Below are 19917 nucleotides of genomic sequence, written 5' to 3'. Positions count from 1 at the left end.
CCTCATTCATTTGAGTACTCCTCATTCATGTGAAAAAGGCATAAACTTTGTAAAACAAACAAACAAACAAACAAAAAACCCCAAAAGTAAAGAAAAGTAAAGAATTTTTTATTTATTTTTGGTTCTGAAGATAACTAAGCGGCAAGTAGAAGGTTGTTTTGCCTGAGTGAAACATTTTTATTTATGGCTGTCTAAAATGGCCTATACTTATTGTCAATTTCTGAATATTGTCAATTTCTGTGTAACTGCTCCTTATGTACCCTGGAAAATGTATTACAATCTTTTGGCAATATGAATATTATCTAATATATTTTTGTCAAATTTTTGTGGCAATAGAGATATAAAAGTTGCCCTAGTCAGATTCCAAAACCACCCATATGGAAATATATCCAAGTCAATTATAAAAGAAAAACCTGTCAATCTCAGGACTTCCAGCAGGTAGACAAGAAAACAATAATAATATTAATTGACTTTGATCTGTTGCAAATAGACTCAAAAGGTGACAAGTGATGTGCTTAGTACTAGGACAGAAAATCAACCTGATTATTTATGGAGATGTTCCCCTCCATGCATTCTGGGGCCAACAGAGCTCTGCTGTCAACATTGTTCTCATCAAGTACCTAAGCCCTTGTAAAATATTCTTCAGACATGTTCATCAACAAGAAAAGTTTTAAAGAGTTTATTTTTGAGGTTGTTGTCACTGTTATTTGTAAATTGATAACCTTAATTGGATATATTTGGAAATGATCCAAATTCTTATTTGGAAATTAGATTGTTGAAGTGATTAAGGAAAGTAACTGGGGTCACCACCCTACTCAGTAAGATATTTTTGGCATGCAATTAATTATAATCTCAGTGTAAATCCTTTTGATATGAAGATTAATGCTGATTCTTTCAATTATGGTATTCATCTTTTAAATTAAAATTGAACCAATCAGCAGGTCGCTGCCGGAACTTCTCCAGCATGCTGACACTCATTCAGGAAGCCCATCTTCGAAAAAAGAATGGTAGCTTGTACCCATGGTCTGAGCTCTTGGCAGGAGGCAGGGGGAATCAGGAGTTCAAGGTCATCCTCTACTGCGTAGCTTGAAGCTTGGGCAACAGGAGACTGCTTCAAAACAAGCAAGCAAGCAAGCAAACAAAATCTCATTTTAGTATTTGGTCAAAACATGGATTGGGGCAGAACTGTATTTATTTTGTTATACCATATGGGGAAGGTACAGGCATTATATACTTTTTAAAAATTTTACATTTTATCATTTATTAGTTCTGATTCTGTTTTAATGTTTAAAACATCATTAGTTCTTGTAGTTGATTGTTCAATCATTTGTGAATCTTTTATAGATTGTCTTGGTCATATTTTTCTCTTTAAATACACACATTCATATACACGGCACATAGTGATTTAAAAAACTATCTTATAAAACTACTTGACTTCATTACTACTCATGCTCAGTTTAAGTTCTCATGACAAAGTTTTCATGGCATTTCCAACCAACTGAAATGAATCACTGTTCTAATCTTGTACAGAATTGCTGTCCCAGTGAGCTTTGTATCAAAATTTTATTCAAGAAGAATTTTACCTAAACTTTCAGTAATATTAAACATTAGAGTCACCTATTAAGACAGCGTGTTTATAGAAATCTTACAAGTATACTACAAATTGAACATTTCAATGCAGAGTGAATAAAAATTACATATAAAGCACTAAGTTTTAAAAATAGAAGTTACATTGGTAAAATTAAAGGGATCATTTTTGGAGGCTACATTATATCAAGCCTGATACTAATACTTTGGAAGCTGTTTCAGAAACTTGTAGTCAGAAAATTGGTCCCAAAGATTTCATGGAGGTGGAGAGGCGCTGACTCTGTTAGTGATGACATCAAGGCATTAATAGTCCAGCATCCAAAACAGCCACCTGGGCTTTGTCTATTGTTCAGGGGTGAGCTCGCCTCTAGAACAAAGGGAACCATCTTCAAGTGAATTTCACTGACAAAATTAGTTCAGAAAAAGCGTCAAACTATAGGTGAGAGGAGTAAAGCTCCCTTGACTTGAGATTGGAACTTGAGAGCTGACATTACCTTCAGGATGAGAGAGGCCAGTGGACAAAGACTGATGCCTGGAAGCTGAAGGCTTATGCCGAACTCTGTCCTTAGCCAGTAGCAAGCCTGAGGTCACTGCAAGAGCTGGAGAGTTTTCTCTGGATTCTGCACCACTCAGACACTGTTTTTGAGTTTCTACAGGAGCCGAAGTCAAGCATAACGGTGTAAATCGATGAACTATAAACTGAGGGTAGGGGAAGGATGTAAAAGTGTTTCATTTTCAAGTCAATAGAGTGAATGTGAAATGCACATAAGTGGCTCCTCGACTGTGGAACACAGAGTGATTGAGGGTTGTTGGGAGACTGTAGCCATGTGCAGTGTGTATGTCTGCCTGTGAGAATGTGTACATCAGTGCAGGTGCCACAGTGGATGATAGGTGTCAGATTCCCTGGAGTTGGAGTTATGGATGGTTGTGAGCCCAATTTAGGTCCTCTGGAAGAACAGCAAGTACTCTGAACCACTCAGCCATTGCTTCAGCACTGGGGATGAGCTATTTAACTTACTGTCCATTTTATGAGCTCTTAATTTACCCCTGAAGTCTTCAATCTTGTTTCAATGGCCCTTCATATACAAACTAATGTTGAAAAGATTGAATTATGTGGAAGTATTGTAATTTTCAATGTTTTTTATTTCAGAAAGCAAGTGTTCTAATCAGATTGTGCCTCTTGGGGAAAACAAAACAAAACAAAACAAAAAAACCCTCCTTTTTTGTTTGTTTGTTTTAGAGATTAAAAGAAACATTTACTGTATTGGTTTATTAAGTTAAATTTTATAGTTGCCACTCTCTAAGCAAGGTCCTGCAATCTTAAATAAGATTAAAACGAATGGCATGACATCTTGTTTCTGAAGCAATTATGCACTAGTGCTGCAGCCCTTCATTACACACAGAGGTTACCACAGTGTTCACAAAGGGAATTTAAGAAGAATACGTGTCACGTTCACCACAAAGGTGTTCTCTATGGCTATCAATGTTCTGAAGTTATGTGCGTATAATTGGGGTCCTGAACAGGGCCCAAAGAAACATGGTTTGCCAATTATCTAGTTATCCAGCTGAAGTCTGGTCCCCCAGTGAACACAGAATTGCTTTCTTCTGTATAGCTTTATGACAGCTGGAAACAGAGAGCATCAGCTACCCTTCACAGAAAGGACTCTTCCTTTTCACCAGTATTAGGTATTTACTGCTAACTGTGCTCTCGTGTGCTGCAGGATTCTCTATGGTTGTGACTTGTATCTCTTGCCCAGTCAAGCATTTGACTGCTGATAATTAGCTACTGCTAATTTATATGAGCCATTGTCTTGGGACTTTAAATCTTCATTTACTTAAGGTATAAATTTACTTGACTAAAACATGTCATTTTGATTACTTTATGTTAGCTGTTGAGAAGATTATTTAAGCATCAGCTAAAACATGATCTATCAAGTCTTTAAAAATTAATGTTTTATTTGATATGCTATTGGTAGTAGTAGTCTAGACTTGGTATTTTCAAGCTCTTCTTATTCAAATTGAAAATAAGGGCTCACACAGATTCTCCAAAGAAGCAAGATAATTTTATTTTGAGTAACTCAATAATACAGGTTAAAGAGAAATACACTGACAGGAGCTCCACAAGGAGACCAACAGAAACAAAAAACCTGGGCTCAGGGGGGACTTCAAAGACTGATACTCCAACCAAGAAGCATTCATGGAGAGGACCTAGACCCCCTGTTCAGATGTAACCCATAGGCAGCTCAGTTTCCAAGTGAGTTTCCTAGTAAGGGGAGCAGGGGCTGTCTCTGACATGAACTCAGTGGCAGGCTCTTTGATCACCTCCCCCTGGGGGATGCAACCTTGCCAGGCTACAGAGGAAGATGATGCAGCCATCCCTGATGAGACCTGATAGGCTAGGGTCAGACAGAAGGGGAGAGGACCTCCTCTATCAGTGGACTAGGGAAGGGGCATAGGGGGAGAAGAGGGAGAGAGGGTGAGACTGGGAGGAGATGAGGGAGAGGCCTATAGCCTACAAAGTAAATAAGTTGTAAATAAATAAGTTAAATACAAAAAAGAGGAATACACTGTCAAGACTAACAACAGACCATGTGAATGAGAGCACTCAAGAATGCAGAGACAGCTTGGCATCTCTCTTTATGGGATCTAAGGAATAAGGAGTGTATTTGGGTGGTTCTCTAGTTTGATTGATGAATTAAGTTTCGTAATCCTTTCTGTACTTCTAATGAATGTCCCTTGCCACAACACAATTGTTTTTAATTACATGCATGCCCAATTATGCATAGACATAAAATGGTAAATAGCAAAGTGTCCCTAAAAGGTTATTGGAGGCAATAGTTCACTGTACTGCTCATGTTCTCCAAACCAGTTCATTTCAGAGCAGCCCTTCTTTATTTTATTTTATTTTATTTTATTTTATTTTATTTTATTTTATTTTATTTTATTTTATTTTATTTTATTTTATTTTATTTTATTTTATTTTATTTTTCTTTATTAATTACGCTTTACTCACTTTGTATCCCCCCCGTGGTTCCCTCCCTCCTCCCGTCCCAATCCCTCCCTTCCTCCACCCTCTGCATACATGCCCCTCCCCAAGTCCACTGATAGGGGAGGACTTCTTTTCCTTCCTTCTGATCCTAGTCAATTAGGTCTAATCAGGAGTGGCTGCCTTGTCCTCTTCTGTGGCCTGGTAATGCTGCTTCCCCCTCAGGAGGAGGTAATCAAAGAGCAGGCCAATCAGTTCATGTCAGAGACAGTCCCTGTTCCTATCACAATGGAACCCACTTAGATACTGAACTGCCATGGGCTACATCTGTGCAGGGGTCTTAGGTTACCTCCATGTATAGTCCTTGGTTGGAGTATCAGTCTCAGGAAAGACCCCTGTGCTCAGATTTTTTGGTTCTGTTGCTCTCCTTCTGGAGTTCCTGTCCTCTCCAGATCTTACTGTTTTCCACTTCTTTCCTAAGATTCCCTGCATTCTGCCCAAAGGTTGCCCATAAGTCTCAGTATTTACATTGATAGTCTGCAGGGCAGAGCTTTTCAGAGGTCCTCTGTGTCAGGCTCCTGACTTGTTCCCTCTTTTCTCCTTCTTCTGATGTCCATCCTCTTTGCCTTTCTGGATAGGAATTGAGAATTTTAGCAAGAGTTCTCCCTCTTGATTAGTTTCTTTAGGTGTACAGATTTTAGTAGGTTTATCCTATATTATATGTCTATATGAGTGACTATATAACGTGTGTATCCCTCTGCTTCTGGGATAGCTCACTCAGGACGATCTTTTCCAGATCCCACCATTTACCCAGAGCAGCCCTTCTATTTTTCATGTCTGAATAATCTGGGAATATATCTCAACAGAAACTGTCTCTATTTGATAACCACAGGGGAATGGGAATCCCATGTTACTGTTCAGGGGATTTGTGCACCTCAGTGTAGGTAGAAAGACAAAGTGTTCTCAGGTTGCTAGGTATATTGATTGTTTGGAGGTGTGTGTGTGTGTGCATGTGTGAGTGTATGTGTGTGTGTGTGTGTGTGTGTGTGTGTGTCTGTGTGTGTGTGTGTGTGTGTGTCTGTGTTTAGTAACTGTAGGTGAAAAAAAGGAGGATTCTAAGTACGTTATTACAATAATGTGCACATCCAAAAATAAATGAGGGCATCCCAGGGTCCTATGCTTACCTTTCTGAGAACCAGTGTAAGCCTTTTTAAAAAAAATACTTATTTATTTTTATTAATTACAGTTTATTCACTTTATGTCTTAACTGTAGCCCCTCCTTCATTTCTTCCCAATCCCACCCTCCCTCCCTCTTAGCCACCTGTGCCCCTCCCCTAGTCCACTGATAGGGGAGGTCCTCCTCCCCTACCATCTGATCCTAGTCTATCAGATCTCATCAGGAGTGGCTGCATTGTCTTCCAATGTGACCTGTTAAGGCTGCACCCCCCTCAGGAAATGGTGATCAAAGAGCAGGTCACTGAGTTCATGTCAGAGACAGTTCCTATTCCTATTACTAGGGAACAGAACCCACTTGGACACTGAGTTGCCATGGGCTACATCTGTGCAGCGGTTCTAGGTTATTTCCATGAATGGTTCTTGGTTGGAGTATCAGTCTCAGAAAAGACCCCTAAGCCTTTTTTTATTAGGCCTTTGAAATTTTATACAATGCACTTTGATCATACTTACCCCACCCTGTCCCTGACTCACCCTCTTCCATACCCATACAACTTCGTGTTTTTGTGTACCACAATCGAAAGCAACTTGGGGAGAAAAAGTTTATTTGGCTTACTTTTCTACATCATTGTTCATGATTAAAGGATGTCAGGACAGAATCTCAAACAGCAGGAACCTGAAGGTAGGAGCTGATGCAGAGGACACAGAGAAATGCTACTTACCTACTTGCTTCTCATGGCTTGCTCAGCCTGCTTTCTTGCAGAACTCAGGACTGCCAGCCCAGGGATGGCCCTACCCACATGGGCTGGACCCTGCCACATCAATCACCAATTAAGACTATGCTTCAGGATTGCCTACAGCCCCATCTTATGAAGGTGTATTCTCAGTTGACACTCCCTCCTCTCCAATAACTAGCTCATGTTACGTTTACATAGAACTGCTCAGCATACTTACCATGGGCAACATATTTAAAGAAAACAGAGTCTTCCTCTCCCAGAAACTATCAATTGCCGACACATCCTGGCAAGGAGTATGACTTCATGTCTTTCTGCTACATGCTGAGAACTTGCAAGGGGCTTATGTATGCTGTCACAGTTGCTGTGAGTTCATTTATGCAGCTGCCCTGCTGTCTCCAGAAGACACTGTTTCCTTGTAATCTTCTCCCTCCTCTGCCTCTTATATCCTTTCTACTCCCTCTTGTTCAATGATCTCCGAGGCTTGGGAGGACAGGGTGTGATACAACTGTGTATTTAGGGCTGAGCATTTTTTTAGACATTGCACTTTGGTCAGAGGTAGACTTCTGTGTTAATCACATCTACTGCTAAGAGAAGCTTTTCTGATGAAGGTTAAGGGATACATTAATTTACAGGTATAGTGATAAGTAGTTAGGAGTCAGTTTAATTGTATGCTTATTTAGCAGATTAATAGCAACAGCTTCTCCCCTGTGGTTTTTCACTACCCTGTTTTGGGTTCTTGATCTGACTATGATGCTAATTATGGATTTCATCTTTTGGATCAAGATTTAAATCCAATTAGAAAATAGTTGGTAACTCCCATGATGTTTATACCACAGTTGCACCAATGAGCATGTCTTCCCAGAACAGATATTGTTATAGCTCACAGGGTTTTAGCTGGAGTGGTTGGTGATTACTGTCCTTCTCCAGTAACATGCATGGAACCTCTAAGCACTATGAAAGCTAGACAGTTGGGATGAACCTTCCAGGTGGGTTGAAAGCTCTATACTTTGTGACTTAAGTATGTAGTATTTTCAGAAAAAAAGTTCTTATAAGTCAAGTTCTGGAGGGTGACCAAATGTACTGGCCACAGATATAATATTCACACAAGCTGGGATTAAAGACATGCATTAACACACCTAGTTTAAATTTTTTAAATATTGCTACTGTAAGTTTATTAAGATGAGAATTCAGGTCAGCATTTTCTTACTTTGGATTTGATTTGAGTGATAGTCATATTGTACAGCTGTGTAAGTGTAACTTAATTTGTGTTAAAAATAAAATCTTTACATGTTTTTTAAAAAATGTATTTTTAAAATTTTATGTGTTTAAGTGTTCTACCTACTTGCATGTAAGTGTGCATTCCTCTTGCCCTCAGAGGCCAGAAAAAGGTGTCAGATTCTTTGGACTGGAGCTATAAATGGTCGTGAGCCATGATGTGGTGCTGGGAACTGAACCCAAGGCCTCTGAAGAGCAGCAAGTACGCCTTATCATGGAGCTCTCTTTTCAGCCCCTTAGCTTATGTCTTTCCATTGTGTTGCTTGGATGGGTGAGAGGCATATGGCACAGCATATGGAAGCAAGGCAGAGAACAGTTTGCCAGAGACAGTTCTATTCTCTGCTGAGGAATCTGGCTTTTATCTTATAGAAAATGGAAGGTAATTCAATGAATTTAAGCAGACTTTCATAATCTTACTACATCTTTTTCATTGTGTTTGAGGATTTATAAATTGTCTTTTTTTGTGATGAGATGTTGTCCAGTTGGTAGAGTGCATGGCTCCATGCATGCAACCTTAGGTTTGATTTCTGCCATCACATAAACTGGGCATGGTGCCTATAATCCTTAGGAGGCAGGGTGATTGGAAGCTCAAGATCATCCTTGGCTGCCTATGAATTTCAGGCCAGCCTGGGATACATGAGACCCTATCTCCATCAGGAAAAACATATGAGATAGTTGTATTTTTTTGTTCATGTCTTTTGGCATGATAATTTCCAATTCCATTAATTTTCTTAGAAGGGATATAATTTTACTTTTCTTAATAGCTAAATAAGACTCCATTATTTATATTTTCTACACTTTCTCTGTCCACCAGGAAGTAGAAGGAGGCCACTGAAGCTCCCATAAGGGAGCGTGGGTTGGACTAGCAGGAGTAGGGATTGGCGGACAAGTTTGAGGTAACTATAATCAAATGAGGTAACTATAACCAAAGTACCAGATATGTATGTCATAATGAATTCCAGGATTTTATATATTACGTTTAATATATATTGATAATTCATCCAGTTGTCTTGTTTCTAGCATAAAGAATGCGTTGGAAATGGAATTGGAGATGAGTATAAGCACTGGAACAGTTAGGGTGATAGTTGACATTAAATGCTCAGATACTGAAGATCTGAGCTGAAACAGTGACAGGAGAGAGAGGGAATGGGAAGAAGGGAGATGGAGAGGGCAGGAAGGAGAGAAGAATGGAGGAAGAGGGGGAGAGGGAGAGTGGACAAGGAGGGAAGAAGAGAGGAAGAAGGAGGGAGAGGGGAGAAAGGGAGGAAGAGAGGAGAGGACAGAAGAGAGGAGAAAAGAGGAGAGGAGGGAGGAGAGGAGATGAGGAAAAAGGAGAAGAGGAGAGAGAAGAGGAAAAAGAGGAGAGGAGGAGAGGAGGAGAGGAGGAGAGAGGAGAGGTGGAGAGAGGAGAGAGCCTCCATTAGACTGCAGTGGCATGGTCAGCACTTGGAGAGATACTGAAAACAGTAGCCAGAAATATGTGCAACTTGGGATTTTCAGGACAATTTCTATTTTTCTGCTTTGGTCCAATGTGGCTGGTGAGGTGGGTTTCATAGAAATAGGGATAAAAGAAAAAACAAAAGGAGTAAATGAGAGGAAGGAGGTTGATTGAATTTTAGCCATTGGGTTTGGGATTATCTTGGATCCTGGAGCTAATTATAAGTAATTGGCAAGGGGATGCTTGTTTTGACTTTCAGAGCATGATAACTAGGAAAATCACAATTATATAAACAGTTTTTTAACAAACTTATTTAAGTTGTTTTCTCTATAAAATTGCAAAGATTTAAAACAGATTCGAAGCCTTTTCTCTTCTTTTTTTTTTGTGTAAAGCCTCTGTGTAAAAAGCGTATTTCAAAATAAGAAAGAATTTGAGGCCTGGCAGGAATGATGTTGATGTCAGGCTTAACTAATACATCACATGCACAAAAAGATGAATGCAGATCTCCCAAACCTTAGCTCCCTCTTAAGTTTCTGTACCTAAGTTAAAGAATGCTGTCAGTATTTAGTGATCAACTGTGATGCACTTAACTAAGTTTAAACTTTGATTTTGTGTTTAATAAAAAACAGGAAAAGTAAACATCCTTAGAAATTGACCAAAATTGCTTCTAAGAAAGAATGGAGTTAGGATGAGCTGGAGAATAAAAAGTGATAAAAAGAGAAGTGATCTAGACTCAGCCTGGCTTGCTAATTGTTGGCATGGAGATCTGTTATTCATACCTTGAACATCCACTCAGTGTGCACTGAGTGATTATTAAATCCCAGGTCCCGAGAAAACTGAGATGAATCAGATCTTGTGGCTTAAGTAAAGAAGACAAAGTGTGGCATCACAGGCAGTATGACTATGACTAGAGTCATTACAGATAGTTGTAGAAAGAGAACTTTCTTCTCCATGAGGACCAGGAAAAAATGGAAGGATTTTCCTCTCTGGTCAGAAGCAGAAAAGAATTGGGATCCACTCTTCCTAGCAGTGTACCAAAGCAGATATTAAGTCTCATAACCAAACCTTCGGCAGAGTGCAGGGAATCATAAAAAACAAGAGGGAGTTAATATGACCTGGAGAGGACAGGAGATCCACAAGGACCAAATATATCACAGGGATCTTCTATGAGACTGTTTCTACAAACAAGGACCAAACAAGTATGGATATAACCTAGAACCTCTGCTCAGATGTAGCCCATGGTAGCTCAGTATCCAACTGGGTACCCTAATAAGGAGAACAGGGACTGTTTCTGACATGGACTCAATGGTGGGCTCTTTGACCCCCCTCCCCCCCAGGAGCAACCCTGCTAGGCCATAAGAGGACTTTGCAGCCAGTCCTCAAGATACCTGATAAACCAGTATCAGATGAAAGGGGAGGAGGTCCTCCCCTATCAGTGGACTTGGAAAGGGGTAGGGAGGAGATGAGGGAGGGAAGGTGAGATTGGGAGGAAAAGAGGGAGCAGGATACAGCAGGGAAAGTTAATCAACTGTAACTAATATTAAAAAAATAAAAATAAATTGGAAAAAAAAAGAATTGGGATCCAACTATGATCCTGCTTTGTGATTCTCCAGAAGGACTATGTGATGGTCTTGTGATAGATTCCTATGGGCAACATGGTTAGGCTACAGGGTATCATGATACCTTGTCAAATTCTCCAGTGTGTACCTGTAGGGTATGCTTAATCAGACTGGCATTTAAATAGTCAGCTAGAGTAAAACATACTGTCCTTCCTAATTTGGCTGAGTCTCATCAAATCAATTGAAGACCTGACTAGAAAGAAGAGCCCAGCTTCTCCTCAGAGAAGCCTTCTGATGGAGAGCTTTCAAACCGGAACCCTAGCATTTCTCTTGCGTTTGGACTTGATCTGGACATCTGGGGCTCCAGCATGCACGCCTTGGAACAGAACCACATTGCTGGCTCTCCTGCTTCTCAGCCTTTTAGGTTCTCCCAAGTCTTCAGGTTGCCAGCTTCCTGTAGACTTGGGGACTTACCCATGACTTGAATCATGGGTTAGTTTCTTGTGGTCTTTTGACTCTCTTGTCTGTCTTTGTCTCCCTGTCTCCATGTGTTTGATGTGTGTGTGTCTGTGCAAGCATACATACATATATACATACAAACACATAGATACATACCACTAATAGTCTGTTTCATTAAAGAACCCAAATACATGCAGGTCATTGAAAATTAATTTCATGGTTGGGTCTGAAACTACTACATTTTGGTGAAAAAACAAAACAAAAGTGAAACCAAACTTATTTGCAATGTAAATCTTGGAAGGTCCCATAAACTAAAGTCTAGATTAAGCAACAGTAAGCAGGGGCTGGGGCTAAACATTTAAGAAAATCTATTTACTAATGTGAAAAGAACTTATTCCATTTAATTTAAACAAAATTACTAGTTAAGACTTAGATTTTGGTTGTTATGCATGTCATCACTTTAAAAATGGATTTGGCATTGAAAGAATTCTAACTCAGCAGTGTTTCAAAGGGAATAATGAAGGTATCAGAATCATATTGGTAGGAGGAATTCTGATGTTTTGAACTTATCACACAGTGGACCTGGTTTAGGGTCAATGAAAGCAACATAAATGGAGGAGGAGGACTGCCTGAGTGAACAAAGCGTAGTCTAAGGCAGGAACTTATGTAAAAAGAAATTTTATATAACTGAAGAAATGTGCTTCAGAATTTGTACAAAGATACTGTTGTGGTTTGGTAATCATCCTCAGAAGCTCTCTGGTGAAGTCTTGGTTCCAGCCCATGACACTATTGGGAGGCTGTGGAGCTCACAAGAAGTAAGACTTCGTAGAAAGTTTTGTGTCACTGAGAGTGAACTATAGGGGGGCCGTGGGATACCAGTATCTTTCTGTTTTCTCATTTCTGCCTTCAGGTGAAAGGCATTGCCAAGTGCTGCTGTGGCTTCTTCAGTGTAGGCATGAAAATAATGAGTTGGTCAGTCATGGACTAAAACTTTCAAAACTGATCTCAAACTAACCTTTCTCTCTTTTTTTTTAATTTTATTTTTTTTCTTATCAGTTACATTTTATTAACTCTGTTTCCCAGCTGTATTCCACTCCCTCATTCCCTCCCAATCCCACCCTCCCTTCCTCATCTCCACCCTGCCCCTTTCCAAGTCCACTGATGGGGGGGACCTCCTCCCCATTCATCTGATCCTGTTTTATCAGGTATCTTCAGGACTGGCTGCAAAGTCCTCCTCTGTGGCCTAACAGGACTGCTCCTCCCTTGGGGGGTGGGGAGGTCAAAGAGCCAGCCATTGAGTTCCTGTTAGTAATAGTCCTTGTTCCCATTACTATGGGAAACCAATTGGAAACTGAGCTACCACGGGCTATATCTGAGCAGAGGTTCTAGGTTATATCCATACATGGTCCTTGGTTGAATGGAACCTTTCTCATTTTTAAGTTGATTAAGGCAAGCATTTTATTACAGTTATGGAAATGTGGCTAATGAAGAGGTTAACTAAAGTACATATAGTTTAAATAGCTATGTAAGATTGGTTGAATACATAAATGTGGAATACACCACCATTAAAATGAGGCGGCCGTTCTCTGATTTATGATGTAGGATGTTGCATAAGCTATATGCTTTTTAAGTTGACCTTTAAATTATACCAGTTTTCCTTTTGGGAAAGGAACTGTCTTTGATAGGAAGGTAGGATCCTGGAGTCAAAAAGTGGAGGAAATTGAGGGATCAAAACACTTCTCTTGGGGAAGAAGAAATGGTCAGCAGGTAAGTGTGCATACCACTCTTGCTGAGAACCTGATTTCAGTTCCTAGAACTATGGCAGGAGGCTTTCAACTGGGTAAAATTTTCTCCACAGGATCTGAGGGTTTCTTCTGGATCCATAAGCACTGTACTTATGTGTACATATCCACACGGGCATAGACACACATTATCAAAAATCAAAACAAAACACAATGCCTCCTTTCCCATATTTTTTTGCATTATAACTTGGTAGCCTAGGAGACAAAGGACATGAGACGATAGAAGCTTCATAAGACCTTGTGTGGGAGGTATTACAAACATTTCAAGGCCTGTGCAAACTTTCTGATAGTGGATTTCCCAAAGGACTCCTTGAGAGCTTGAGAACAGAATGTTCAATTTAAATGTTGTTGTTGTTGCTGAGACAAAGAACAAAAACAAAAAAACAAAACCCCCCAAATCCCTATTTTTTTTGGTCTTTCCATTAAACCTTCCACCCCAGTGTTGGGGACTGAATCTAGGCTTTGTGCATTTAGGTACATGCTCCATCACTGAGCTACATCGCCAGCTCTTTATGAGACTTTAGGAAGTACATTTTACTCCCAGATACTTTGTAAAACCTAGATCTTTTTGTGGAAATAGAAGAAGCTGAGCATTAGATGAGAAAAATGCATAGAGCTGGAGTGTGGAGAATGAGCAGCCCAGGAGATCAACTGGGAGTGTGGAACAAACTAGACAGTGTGGACTGAAGATCTGAGGTAAGGCTCAAGAGGTACTGTGTAATGATGCCAGGCATGGATATAGTGATGGTCTTTAACTGTGTCTTTTGTACAAGCATGGGGATCCACTCATATGTGTGTATGTAATTATAGGCACACACGAAGGCAAAAACAATTTACACCAAGATGTAAACAGTGATTGTTGCTGAGAGGTTGGATTTAATTTTCTTTTTTATGTTTTCATTTATCTCTTGCATTTCTCACAATAAGCATTTCTTGATTTTAGAGTTATAAAATAAAAATTATTTACATTAAAAAACCAAAATAGAATTTTGCAGTACATATAGAAAAAATGATAATCACATGGTGGAAGAGCATTGCTGGCTTTTACATGACTAGAACATGGCTGAACTACCTTACACTCTCTTTGTAAGGTTGGTGTGGTACTTGACACATACTAAAATAGTATGTTTGTAGTGACTGTTAGGCTATGTTGCCTAGCAACCTCTGATGTCATCACCTGCCACTGCCAGGTACAAGCCAGGCACACTCCAGATATATAAAGGACTGGGCCATCACTGTTCTCCCTCTCTCTGACTTTCCTGGGACCCCCACACACCCCTTTTTTTCTCTCCCCTAAGCTCTCCCACTCTTTCTCTGTCTCTGATAAACCTCCTTGTATCAGACCTGTTGTGCGATGTATTATTTATATATTATTACAGTGTCCTTCCTTCCCTCCCTCCCTCCCTCCCTCCTTCCTTCCTTCCTTCCTTCTTCCCTCTCTTTCTCCTTCCCTCCCTCCCTCTCTTCCTTCCTCATTTCCCTGTCCCTTATTTTTTATTGTTGTTTAACGTAAATCTTTGGAAGGTTTTATGAGATTGGGATAGCATGCTTTTCCCAGCTCTCCTTTGCTAGTGCTGTCTCTTCCCTCTTTCTAGGATGGATATTTTTCCTCTGTCATCTTTCCTAAGATACTTTGAAGGTTCCTTTCTTCAGAAAGCTGCATCCAGCTTCTATACTAGGCTAATTGTCACTGCCCCCAAAGTGACCAAAATGAAGTCCTTGTCTTGGCTTTCTACATTAGAAAAATCTACTGAAATTTCCATTCTGCAACTCAGAGAAAGATGGTTAAGCATCTCTGTGAATTCTTTGCATGTGCAGAATCTCAGGAGCACTAAACCTGCCCCTCACTAGTGTTTTCCTGACATCTACCAGGTAGAGCTGTGTCTCGGTGTTGCCTGTGCTTTATGCTGTGACAGAGACAAAGAGCCTTTCTTTGTGTACTGTGTGAATAACAGTCACTGGAGTCAATGCTAAGCACACAGAGAGACTACCCGTACTTGCTGGAGACAGTGCTGGAGGCTGTACCAGAAAGAATCCTCTAGCAGATTTGTAATCAGCTTTTAAATAAAGGTAGAACATGGCAACAGCACAATTTTAAAACAGAGGTACTTTTGATTCTTTAATTTAGACTTGTTGAAATGAGGATACATTTTATACCAACCCCCTCCATCACTGATATTTGCTGAGAAAAAGGGGACGCTTTCCCCTATCTCCCTAGTGAGAAATTTATTTCGCAACACATCCAGGATGGTCCCATCTGCATTAAGTTTAACATCAAAACTATTTGGGATCTGTTCTGTATCCAGCTGCAAGAGAGAACTGCTCTGTCCTTCTAGGCTCATCTATTATTATGCTTTCTGTAATGTATTATACCATGTGTAACTAATATTTTAGAATCGTGGGGAAGCATCTGCTTCTGTTTTAATGTCTTGATAAAAGTGTTGTAAATATTGTAGCTGTATGAGATTCCATCCCTTCAAGGATCTGTTTCATTTCACCTGGAAATTATCTTAATTCTTAAATCCCTTCCCCAGATGCTGTACCTTAGGATGAAGTGCATGACTTTTAATCAACTTCTCTGTTAATTAGTAATGGAAACTGCATGTCTTTATGTTTTCAAGAAGCAGTGTTAAAATTCCAAGATAAATAAAGAGCCCATGACATAGTATTTATTCCTGTAGCATGAAATTAGCTTTCCAGAACACGGCGTCCATACTCACTTAATGATGTCAACTTGGAGAGTTATACTTAGAATGTTTAAAAGGACTGGTCGGGGCAGCAGAGAGGCCTTGCTGACGTGGCCATTGGTGCTATTCAATGAGCCTGCCTTTTGGAAGACCTCTCTTCTGGAGGTTGTCTACTGATGCCCATTTTAGCTGGTGAGAATCACTTTAAATAAGCTGTGTGACCAGCTGGAGAACTGCCTTCTCTGCATTAGGATACACATCCCAGGGGGAGCAGGAAGCCCTTAGGAATGGAGCAAAGAACCCAAGTCAGGTTATAGTCAGTTTGTTGCTTCTAAGATGGTAATTAAAGGTCATAGGTTAATTTCCTATATTGCTCCTCCTTTTCCTATTCCTCTCTTCCTCTTTCTCCTCCCTTTTCTCCAAAATCTTTGAGGATTTCAGAGCTTAGTGGGCTTAGATATTTTGTAGTTCATGAACCTTCATTCTTGTGAGTAGATAGAATTTTATAAATGCTCAGTATGTAACCCAGGGAAAAGTAATGCCACTCTGGTGAGAAGATTCATGGGAGATTATCACAGTTGTCATTTCACTCAGTAGAAAGACTCATCATGATTATGGTTTCTGTAAACTGTCACGGTTACTTCTGGATCCAGCTTCCTGCCAGGACTGAAGTGGGAGAGAGTCACTGTGCTATCTCACATGGGTATTCCTGATCTACACGGGCTTAATCATTTTCTACTTCACGCTATCTGTGGAGCAGTGCTTTTGTCATCCAGTTCACCTATTTACTGTAAAACAAGACTTTCTTATTGTTGTCTTTCTCCTTAAACAGCTATTTCAAAAACAAAGTTCTTTTTCTCATTCGGTTGAAGATGATAACTCTGACTTTCTGTACATATACCCATCTATATAGCTACTATCTATCTATCTATCTATCTATCTATCTATCTATCTATCTATCTATCTATCTATCTATCCATCCATCTACCTACCTGCATATCTATAATATCTATGTGCTACTTACTTACCTATCATCCTACCTACCTTGTTGGCAACCTGGGACCCCTGACCTCACATCATGCTGCATACATATCTACTTAAAAATAGATTATTCATCTTAATAACTCCTTGATGACAGCCTATTTTTATTGAAACGTGTCCTAGAACATATCTTGAAAAGAAGATGGCCCAGTCATGTCTGTACTGGTTTTGTTTGCATGAGCAGTAAGAACAACTGTGTTTATTCTAACTGTGTTTATTTTAAAGATCATTTATTCACCATCTTATGTCATGCCATGCTTGGGCCTACATATCATCACAATCCGAGGCATCATGAGGAATGACATTTGAGGTAGGAAGAAGTTCAAATGACACAAGTCAGCCAATCAAAACATAATTACACAAGCTATGCCCTTAGAAACCAACTTCTCCTTCTAGACTCCACAAAGAGAATTCCAAGATAACAATCAGGGACCCTCGTGTATTGTTTACGAAGTCTCTGTTCTCTTGGTAACATGTTTAACTTTTACTTTTGCTTTGCTGATAAGATTTCTGGATACTTCAGTATTTCTGTGTACTTCTTAAGTTCTTTAAAAGAAAGAAAGAAAGAAAGAAAGAAAGAAAGAAAGAAAGAAAGAAAGAAAGAAAGAGAGAAAAAAAAAACCAAGAACCTAAAAACCAAGGACATATTCAGACACAACGCACCAGTAGCAGAACTGCCTATGCCGACTTACTAGTAGACACGTGTGATCTGTGGGCCGAATACCCTCCTTTCTTCTATTGAAATCCCTTGGCCTATAAAAACTGAAATTCTGGTTAAATGTGACCTTCTGTTCTTATTCATCCTCCATTCCACAGCCGAATGTGGTGGAGACAACACCAACCAGCTGAGTGACTCCTCAGAACTTCATGACATGGGCATGGTCCACGGACACGGCCTCAGACAGACTTTATTTCCCAGGCAGCTTACACCTTTCCGTTCTCACCAAACTCCTTACATTTTCTCTCTTTTTCTACTCTTAAGCTGATGATTCCGCTTTCTGTTTTATTGAGAAAACAGAAGCAAGCTGAAGAGAACTTTCTCAACTTTGACAACCCAGTCTACTCCCTAACTTGTCTCTGACTCATAAACTACCATGCTTCTTGGTAAGCAGAGACATGGAGGGTGCTAGCACCCAGCCCATCACTCCACGTCTATGCTGTAATACCTTTAGTATGTTTGATGCATAACAGGCGTGCAATACTCATAAATTACGACAGCACCCCTCTTGTCTTTGTTGCCATAAGTTTAAGTGATAAGGGGCAGGAAACCAAACCTGAGGCTGTAGCTTCTATGACCTCATATTTCAGGGCCCCAGAGCTTTCCTATTCTCTCTTGGGGCTCAGACTGGATGTGGCTCTGCCATTTACTACATTCTCTTTGTTTCTAAGGAAAGTTTCCAGGGCTAGAAGATGAGCTAGAGATGAGACCCAGCATGATCCCTCTTGTCTCATGTTTTCCTTCTAGTAAAGGATTCTTGTAACTGAAACTCTACTTAGGTGGTGAGATTCTTTGAGTCCTTCCTGCAGCTTGTTAATTAATTAAAATATAAAATTAAACCAATACTTATTTCTCTCCCTGCCTCTGTGATTGCTTTGTCTTGCCGTTTGTTTACTCGCTTTGATGAATATTTTTTACAATGTCTCTATTACCTGGATTGTAACCTCGGCAGCTGCTTCCCTGCTGCACTTTAGCTCGGGATGCACAATTAAGCTGGCCACTTTCCTGTAATTAAAAAGGTTAACGACTGATTATAATCATCATTCTCCGAGGAAAAAACAGCAGGAGTAAAATTACAGATGATCGTTTTCTCTAGACCAAATGTGTTTAATATGTGTTTATTCGATGCTGATTTCAGCACTTGTAGAATAGGCCAGGTTGCCCACATCTAGACTGATAGAAAGAACAGCAAATTCTGCTCTGCTAGTTTCCCAAAAGGAGGACACCCCTTGCTCTTTATCTTTTGATTTTCTGTTTCTGAAGTTTACATCTTTATTATTGTTATAAAATTCTTTCTTGTTTCTTCCTTTTTTTTTTTTTTTTGTAGAAATTTAAGCTCAGAGCTTCATAAAGCACAAACTTAGCTTATCCAGTTTCAGGCATTACATTCATTCACCTGGCTTTTCTTCTCTTTTGAGGCAGTCTCCCTGTAAAGCCTGTACTGATTCCAAGCTTAGGTGCTAGCTGCCTCTTCCTCTTGAGTGCTGGAATTTTCTCATGTACCACCATGTCTGATTCTACTGCTTTGCTTTAGTGTAAATGGTTTCATTGGTCAGATAATTTCCTTTGATTTTTTTCCTTCTAGTTTATTTGTATTAGTTATTTGTATTGCATTTCTCATTCAAACTACCACCATAGCTATCCTGGGGTACATACTTCCCACGGGCCACAAGCCAGACATTCTGGATTGATTATTTTCTACTGCTGTGATGAAATTCCATTATCTAAAGCAACTTAAGGAGGAGTTTACAGTAGGTTTTTGAGTCCAGAAAGTTCTCTCTATATAATGGCAGGGAAGAGTTTGTGGCAGGAAAAGATAGCTGAGGAAACATATCTCATCCTCACACAAGGAGCAGAGAATGAACTGGGAGTGGGGTCAGGCTATAAACCCTCAAAGTCCATCTCCAGTGGTGTATTTTCTGCAAACCTTGACAGCCTGCAAAAATATATCCTCCCCAAACAGAAGCACTAAGTGAGACCAAGTTGTCAAATACATGAACCCATTGGGGACATTTCTCATTCAAACCAATACAGCATTCTTTACCTCACAGATTTATCTAAACACTGCAATGGCAAAATAAATTGTGCATGTGTGTGTGTATGCCTGTGTGTTTGCCCATGTAGCATGTGACATCCAGAGGTCAATGTCAGGACACCTTCAGTTTTTTAAGCCAAGATCTGTCACTGAACCTGGAACTTGGTGTTAAAGACACTGGCTTGCCAGTGTGCTCCAGTCACCTGGCTGTCACTTAACCTCAGGACTGGGGTTACATGTGTCACCATGCCCAGGTTTTACATGGATATTGGATATCTGAACTCAGGTCCTCATGTTTGCACAGCAAATACTTTATCTCCTGAATCATCTGCTCAAGTCGTAACAAGAGGTTTTTTTTCTTTTTTTGTTTTGTGTTTGTTTTTTTTAAAATTTTTTTCCAGTAAGAAAATCTAAGAAGAT

This window comes from Meriones unguiculatus, chromosome 17, assembly GCF_030254825.1.
Source record: "Meriones unguiculatus strain TT.TT164.6M chromosome 17, Bangor_MerUng_6.1, whole genome shotgun sequence".
Classification (NCBI taxonomy): Eukaryota; Metazoa; Chordata; class Mammalia; order Rodentia; family Muridae; genus Meriones; species Meriones unguiculatus.
Note: the sequence above shows the minus strand (reverse complement) of the source record.